Here is a 9,327-nt window from a genome sequence, read left to right on the forward strand (position 1 = left end):
AGACGAGCCGCCTGCTTTTCTGACTCCGCCGGCAGACGAGCCGCCTGCTTTTCTGACTTCGCCCGCGCTGGCAGATGGGCCACATGCTTCTTCTGACTCCGCCGGCAGATGGGCCACCTGCTTTTCTGGCTCCGCCCACGCCGGCAGACGAGCCGCCTGCTTTTTTGACTCCACCGGCAGACGAGCCGCCTGCTTTTCTGACTCTGCCGGCAGACGGGCCGCCTGCTTTTCTGGCTCCGCCCGCGCCGGCAGACGAGCCGCCTGCTTTTCTGACTCCGCCGGCATACGAGCCACCTGCTTTTCTGACTCCAATCACGCCGGCGGACGAGCCGCCTGCTTTTCTGACTCTGCCCATACCGGCAGACGAGCCGCTTGCTTTTCTGACTCCGCCGGCAGACGAGCCGCCTGCTTTTCTGACTCCACCCACGCCGGCAGACGAGCCGCCTGCTTTTCTGACTCCGCCGGCAGACGAGCCGCCTGCTTTTCTGACTCCCCCGGCAGATGAGCCGCCTGCTTTTCTGACTCCGCCGGCAGACGAGCCACCTGCTTTTCTGACTCCGCCCATGCCGGCAGACGAGCCGCCTGCTTTTCTGACTCCACCCACGCCGGCAGACGAGCCGCATGCTTTTCTGACTCCTCCGGCAGATGAGCCGCCTGCTTTTCTGACTCCTTCGGCAGATGAGCCGCCTGCTTTTCTGACTCCGCCGGCAGACGAGCCGCCTGCTTTTCTGACTCTGCCCACGCCGGCAGACGAGCCGCCTGCTTTTCTGACTCCGCCGGCAGATGAGCCGCCTGCTTTTCTGACTCCACCCACGCCGGCAGACGAGCCGCCTGCTTTTCTGACTCCGCCGGCAGACGAGCCGCCTGCTTTTCTGACTCCCCCGGCAGATGAGCCGCCTGCTTTTCTGACTCCGCCGGCAGACGAGCCACCTGCTTTTCTGACTCCGCCCATGCCGGCAGACGAGCCGCCTGCTTTTCTGACTCCGCCCATGCCGGCAGACGAGCCGCCTGCTTTTCTGACTCCGCCGGCAGATGAGCCGCCTGCTTTTCTGACTCCGCCGGCAGACGAGCCGCCTGCTTTTCTGACTCCACCCACGCCGGCAGACGAGCCGCATGTTTTTCTGACTCCGCCGGCAGACGAGCCACCTGCTTTTCTGACTCCGCCCGCGCTGGCAGACGGCCGCCTGCTTTTCTGACTCCGCCCACGCCAACGATAGCCTTCCTCGTCGTTGGCTCCGCCCACGCCGACGACAAAGTCTTCCTCGTCGCTGGCTCCGACCACGCCGACGACATCGTCTTCCTCATCTCCAGTGGGCCTTTCCACGGCTTCGCCAAGGTCTCCAGCATCGTCGCCTCCGCGACTTCCAGCTGGCCTGACACACGGTCGGCCATTATGCGCCATTATGCGCCGGCATGCAGCCCTCTCGTCGGCCACGGCTGTGGCCTTTCCATGGGTGACCGCCTCGCCAATTGCGGCGGCGTTCCACTCGCCGTCGCCACTTGACTCTTCCTCGCTGGTTGCGGAGACACTTGGCCTGACATCCCACCGCTTTATCCGCCCTCCCGTGACTTTGGACTTTTTTTTGTTTTTTTACTGTGTTTTATTTCCTGTCAGCGTTATTTTTGTTCAGTGTCCTGCTTGTCTCCCTGAGCGCTGATTGGCACCTGGACACACCTGGTTTCAATCAGCCAGCTGATATTTATACTTTCCTCGCCCTCCAGTCAGTGCTAGAGTGTTGTATGCTGTGGACTGTTTGGTGGTTGCTGTCTCAAGTTTTCTTTGTTCCTGTTTGTTATTCCTGCATTTTTTGGACATTAAAAATCATGTCTTCCTGTATGAAGCCTGCCATCTCTGCATCTTGGGGTTCATCACCACCACTTCCTGACACCTTCAAACAGTATTATTTACGGTATCTTTATCCACCGATAAATAACCAACAAAAAGACATTTTCCCCGCATGTCCATTTCATGTATGATGCTTTGTTTTCTGTTGGCTAATCTTTTCTATGCTATCTTACTGCGATTTCACTGACTGTATTGATTAGTCCGACTCCTCTTTTGAATCCTTCTGATTAATTATATTGTGCAAGGTAACTGCTGTCACTGATTATTTGCAAAAGGAGTGATCGCATGAATTAAATGACACGTCTTTACGGAGTGCACAAATGTACTTAATGTGGTTCCAACAGGACTACGGTCTATGTGGCAGGGGGATACTGTCTTTATATAATTGGCAAATTTCTATGATTTGCCATGACGCATTTTGCAAAAAGTGAGTAAAAAAACATGAAAATCAGAAAAAGATATTAGTGCTATCAATGACGTTTTTGTTCGTTGCTAAAATAAAACGGAGCCTCTGAGTGCTTTTGGATGTGTTGGGTTCCACAGCAGCACCTGAGCATCTTTCCCTCTAACCTGACAAGTTTCCCATGCATCACTCTCGAGATAATATTGGCAAGGTGATCAGCCTTTGAGTTACATTTTGGCAAACTTTTTACCAAGAATTGGCTTCCGTTCAAATGGTGGTTTGCTGCAAAGATGGTTGTCCTCTGGAAGGTTCTCCTCTCTCCACGGAGCAATGCTGTAGCTCTGACAGAGTGACCATTAGGTTCTTGGTCACCTCCCTGACCAGACTAAGATGAATACAGAAATGTATGGATAAAAAAAAACCCAATGCTTTGCATTCAATCTGCTGCAAAGAGGAATGGGTGAAATTTCCCAAAGATAGGTGTACCAAGCTTGTGGCATCATACTCAAAAATACTTGTGTCCGTAATTGCTGCCAAAGGTGCATCAACAAAGTATTGAGCAAATGCTGTCAATACTTAAGTACATCAGGACTCCTCTTCTTCCTATCCGGGAAATCGCGAAAAGCCGCTGCCTGACCAGGGCACAGAAAATCTGCTGAGACTCCTCCCACGCCCACCAAGGACCTTTTTCACTGCTGGATTCTGGAAAGAAGTACCGCAGCCTCCGTAGCAGAACCTCTATGTTCCGTAACAACTTCTTCCCTGAGGCCATAAGACTCTTGAATGCATCACATTAATCCCCTCAATTCCCCCAAAAAACGGATTAACTCGCTGGAATATAAAGACAATATAACATTCATCCATAAACGTGGATGCTTATGCAAAAGTGTAATATATTTATCCATTTCTTTACATCTGCTCCTTATTGCTCTTTTATCCTGCACTACAACGAGCTAATGCAACGGAGGTTTGTTCTTATCTGTACTGTGAAGTTCAAATTGGATTGACAATAAAAGGACGTCTAAGTCTAAAAGATGTGGGAATTTTTTTCAGTTTTACTTCATTTGCAAAAATAAAAAAAATACTTCACATTGTGGTTATGTGTGTAGATTTTTGAGAACAAAAATGAATTTATTCCATTTTGGAATAAGGCTGTAACAACAAAATGTGGAAAAAGTGAAGCGCTGTGAATACTTTCTGAGTGAGCTATATATGCTCATTCTCATGTCAGGTTTTCAAAAATCTCCACTAGAGTTGTTAAAAAAAAGTAGTATCTGTTTTACTAAGTTGCCAAATATATTCTTATTCTCTGGCAGACCAGATGCATTAGGGGTTTTGAGCGAGAGTAAACAAGAAGCACCGATCTATTTACCATATGTCTTTTTACCATATCTTTTTACCATATGTCCCGGCAAGAAATCTGCGTTCAAAGGACTCCGGCTTATTAGTGATCCCCAAAGCCCAAAAAAAGTCTGCGGGCTGTAGAGCTTTTTCATTTCGGGCTCCAGTACTCTGGAATGCCCTCCCGGTAACAGTTCGAGATGCCACCTCAGTAGAAGCATTTAAGTCTCACCTTAAAACTCATTTGTATACTCTAGCCTTTAAATAGACTCCCTTTTTAGACCAGTTGATCTGCCGTTTCTCTTCTTTTTCTTCTATGTCCCACTCTCCTTTGTGGAGGGAGTCCGGTCCGATCCGGTGGCCATGTACTGCTCGCCTGTGTATCGGCTGGGGACATCTCTGCGCTGCTGATCAGCCTCCGCTTGGGATGGTTTCCTACTGGCTCCGCTGTGAACGGGACTCTCGCTGGTGTGTTGGATCCGCTTTGGACTGGACTCTCGCGACTGTGTTGGATCCATTATGGATTGATCTTTCACAGTATCATGTTCTCATATGTTCTCATAGTCATCAGTATCACAGTATCATGTTCTCATAGTCATTATTGTCACCGATGTCCCACTGGGTGTGAGTTTTCCTTGCCCTTATGTGGGCCTACCGAGGATGTCGTAGTGGTTTGTGCAGCCCTTTGAGACACTAGTGATTTAGGGCTATATAAGTAAACATTGATTGATTGATTGATATTTGTAGGGGTCCAAAGTGATGGCAGGCCGCAACAAATAATTGACGTTTACTCACACGAGCGTCCACATTGGAATGCTACACTTGTTTCGTTTCAAACCATGGACACTTTATTGTCGTGCAAGTTTGTCCTCGTGCAACCCAGAAGATCAACCAATCCCACAAAGTCCCCGATGGCTTGTTCATCCTGTCCTGTCATTTACCTTCCACAGACCCCCCCCCCCCCCTCCCAACCCCCGCTTCAGTTTGCTGTCTACACCAGCAGTCCTGCCTCTGCTCATGCTGCTTGTGTCAGCTATTAAAGATATCTCTCACTGCTTGTGTGTAGACCAAGTGCAGTAAGAGTGCAATGGAAGTGTGTCAGACAAAGAGAACATACACTATATAGCTAAAAGTATTTGGCCACCCATCCAAATGATGAGAATCAGGTTTCTGAATCACTTGGCCCGGTGTATAAATTCAAGCACTTAGGCATGGAGACTGTTTCCAACGAAATTTGTGAAAGAATGGGCAGCTCAGTGATTTCCAGAGTGGAACTGTCATAGAATGCCACCTGTGCAACAAATCTAGTCGTGAAATTTCCTCGCTCCTAAATATTCTGGGTTTGGAGGTTGCCAGGAGAACGCTGCATTTAGGACTGCATTGTGCAGAGTGTGAAATTTGGTGGTGGAGGAATTATGGAGTGGGGTTGTTTTTCAGGGGTTTGGCTTGGCCCCTTAGTTCCAGGAAAGGAATGTTGAATGCTCCAGGATACCAAAACATTTTAGACAGTTTCATGCTCCCAACCTTGTGGGAACAGTTTGGAGCTGGCCTCTTCCTCTTCCAACATGACTGTGCACCAGTGCACAAAGCAAGGTCCATAAAGACATGGATGACAGAGTCTGGTGTGGATTAACTTGACTGGCCTGCACAGAGTCCTAACCTGAACCCGATAGAACACCTTTGGGATGAATTAGAACGGAGACTGAGAGCCAGGCCTTCTCAACCAACATGGGTGTGTGACCTCACCAATGCGCTTTTGGATGAATGGTGGAAAATTCCTACAAACACACTCCGCAACCTTGTGGACAGCCTTCCCAGAAGAGTCGAAGCTGTAATAGCTGCAAAAAGTGGAACGACATAATATGGGGTGGCATGGCGTAGTGGGTAGAGCGGCCGTGCCAGAAACCTGAGGGTTGCAGGTTCACTCCCCGCCTATTGACATCCAAATCGCTGCCATTGTGTCCTTGGGCAGGACACTTCATCCTTGCCCCCGGTGCCGCTCATAATGATGAATGAATGATTGGTGGTGGTCTTAGACTTAGAAAATCTTTATTGTTCCCGAGGGGCAATTTGGTTTGCAGCAGTAGTCATTAAAAACAAGGTTCAACAGTAAAAACGAGGTACAACAGTAAAAACGAGGTACAACAGTAAAAACGAGGTACAACAGTAAAAACGAGGTACAACAGTAAAAACGAGGTACAACAATAAAAACGAGGTTCAACAGTAAAAACGAGGTTCAACAGTAAAAACGAGGTTCAACAGTAAAAACGAGGTACAACAGTAAAAACGAGGTACAACAGTAAAAACGAGGTACAACAGTAAAAACGAGGTGCAACAGTAAAAACAAGGTACAACAGTAAAAACGAGGTACAAGAGTAAAAACAAGGTACAACAATAAAAACAAGGTACAACAGTAAAAACGAGGTACAACAATAAAAACAGGGTACAACAGTAAAAATGAGGTGCAACAGTAAAAACAAGGTACAACAGTAAAAACAAGGTACAACAGTAAAAACAAGGTACAACAGTAAAAACGAGGTACAACAGTAAAAACAAGGTACAACAGTAAAAACGAGGTACAACAATAAAAACAGGGTACAACAGTAAAAACGAGGTGCAACAGTAAAAACAAGGTACAGCAGTAAAAACGAGGTACAACAGTAAAAACAAGGTACAACAGTAAAAACGAGGTACAACAGTAAAAACAAGGTACAACAGTAAAAACGAGGTACAACAATAAAAACAAGGTACAAAAGTAAAAACAAGGTACAACAGGAAAAACGAGGTACAACAATAAAAACAAGGTACAACAGTAAAAACGAGGTACAACAGTAAAAACGAGGTACAACAGTAAAAACGAGGTACAAGAGTAAAAACAAGGTACAACAGTAAAAACAAGGTACAACAGTAAAAACGAGGTACAACAGTAAAAACGAGGTACAACAGTAAAAACGAGGTACAACAATAAAAACAAGGTACAACAGTAAAAACAAGGTACAACAGTAAAAACAAGGTACAACAGTAAAAACAAGGTACAACAGTAAAAACGATGTACAACAATAAAAACAAGGTACAACAGTAAAAACGAGGTACAAGAGTAAAAACGAGGTACAACAGTAAAAACGAGGTACAACAATAAAACAAGGTACAACAGTAAAAACGAGGTACAAGAGTAAAAACAAGGTACAAATACATAAAATACAACATACAAACAACCATAAAGCTAAAAACTAAAAACATTTGTAATACAATAAAAACTAATCACACGTCGCGTCCCACTAAAGTGACTAAATAGCAGCTAAGCTTGTTTAAGGAGCTCATTTATAAAAACAACAGCTGAAGGAACAAAGGATCTTATGTATCGGTTGTTTTTGGCCTTTCTATTACTAGGGGCGTACCTACATCCTTAGGGCAAGAGTCTAGACTCTAAGAAGAAAGGGTGCTAAGGGTTAGCCAGAATGGCCTTTGCCTTCTTGATGTCTCTGACCTGATAAATCTGGCTCATGGGTTTCAAGGTAGTGCCTATGGTCGGAGGGGTCCGAGGCGCAAACTGGCAGCCACGCTTCCGTCAGTCTACCCCAGGGCAGCTGTGGCTACAGATGTAGCTTACCACCACCAGGTGTGAATGAATGATGGGTTCCCACTTCTCTGTGAGCGCTTTGAGTATCTAATAATAGAAAAGTGCGATATAAATCTAATTCATTATTATTATTATTGTAATATTGAGCCCTGTGGGCTAGGAGTGGGATGGCACTTCAAGTATATGTGAGTCAAGGCAGGCGGCCAAACAGTTTTGGCAATATAGTGTATGTATTGCTTTTATTCATTTGTTTGTTTTGTTTTTACTTTTTTGTCCATATTAGTTCTATATACAAACCACGTTTCCATATGAGTTGGAAAATTGTGTTAGATGTAAATATAAACGGAATACAATGTTTTGCAAATCCTTTTCAACCCATATTCAGTTGAATATGCTACAAAGACAACATATTTGATGTTTTGCAAATATTCATTAATTTTAGAATTTGATGCCAGCAACACGTGACAAAGAAGTTGGGAAAGGTGGCAATAAATACTGATAAAGTTGAGGAATGCTCATCAAACACTTATATGGAGCATCCCACGGGTGTGCAGGCTAATTGGGAACAGGTGGGTGCCATGATTGGGTATAAAAGCAGCTTCCATGAAATGCTAAGTATTTCACAAACAAAGTTGGTGGAGGGTCACCATATTGTAAGCAAATTGTCGAACAGTTTTAGAAACATTTCTCAACGAGCTATTGCAAGAAATTTAGGGATTTTACCATCTATGGTCCGTAAAATCATCAAAAGGTTCAGAGAATGTGGAGAAATCACTGCACGTAAGCGATGATATTACGAACCTTTGATACCTCAGGCGATAATGCATCAAAAACCGACATCACTGTGTAAAGGATGTCACCACATGGGTTCAGGAACATTTCATAAAACCACTGTCAGTAACTACAGTTGGTCGCTACATCTGTAAGTGCAAAGCAAAGCAAAACCCATTTATCAAAAACACTCTGAAACGACGCCGGCTTGGCTGGGCCCGAGCTCATCTAAGATGGACTGATGCAAAGTGTAAAGGTGTTCTGTGGTCTTACGAGTCCACATTTCAAATTATATTTAGAAACTGTGGACGTGGTGTCCTCCGGAACAAAGAGGAAAATAACCATCCGGAGTTTTAAAGGCGCGAAGTTCAAAAGCCAGCATGTGTGATGGTATGGGGGTGTATTAGTGCCCAAGGCATGGGTAACTTACACATCTGTGAAGGCACCATTAATGCTGAATGGTCTATAAAAGTTTTGGAGAAACATATGTTGTCATCCAAGCAACGTTATCACGGACGCCCCTCCTTATTTCAGCAAGACAATGCCAAGACACGTGTTACAACAGCGTGGCTTCGTAGTGAAAGAGTACGGGTACTTTCCTGGCCCACCTGCAGTCCAGACCTGTCTCCCATTGAAAATGTGTGGCGGATTATGAAGTGTAAAATACTACAGCAGAGACCCCGGACTGTTGAACGACTGAAGCTCTACATAAAACAAGAATGGGAAAGAATTCCACTTTCAAAGCTTCAACAATTAGTTTCCTCAGTTCCCAAACGTTTGAGTGTTTTTAAAATGATAAATGGGTTGTACTTGTATAGCGCTTTTCTACCTTCAAGGTACTCAAAGCGCTTTGACACTACTTCCACATTCACACACACATTCACACACTGATGGAGGGAGCTGCCATGCAAGGCGCCAACCAGCACCCATCAGGAGCAAGGGTGAAGTGTCTTGCTCAGGACACAACGGACGTGACGAGGTTGGTACTAGGTGGGATATGAACCCGGGACCCTCGGGTCGCACACGGCCACTCTACCACTGTGCCACGCCGTCCCTAAAAGAAAAGGTGATGTAACACAGTGGTGAACATGCCCTTTCCCAACTACTCTGGCACGTGTTGCAGCCATAAAATTCTAAGTTTATTATTATTTGCAAAAAAAAAATAAAGTTTCTGAGTTTGAACATTAAATATCTTGTCTTTGTAGTGCACTCGACTGAATATGGGTTAAAAAGGATTCGCAAATCATTGTATTCCGTTTATATTTACATCTAACACTATTTCCCAACTCATATGGAAACGGGGTTTGTACATGCCTGTCAACATTTGCATTTGAAAAAAAATCATAGAAATTTCCCGGAAAATAGGGAAAACCCACAATAATTGGA

This window comes from Nerophis ophidion, linkage group LG12 (assembly GCF_033978795.1).
Source record: "Nerophis ophidion isolate RoL-2023_Sa linkage group LG12, RoL_Noph_v1.0, whole genome shotgun sequence".
NCBI lineage: Eukaryota > Metazoa > Chordata > Actinopteri > Syngnathiformes > Syngnathidae > Nerophis > Nerophis ophidion.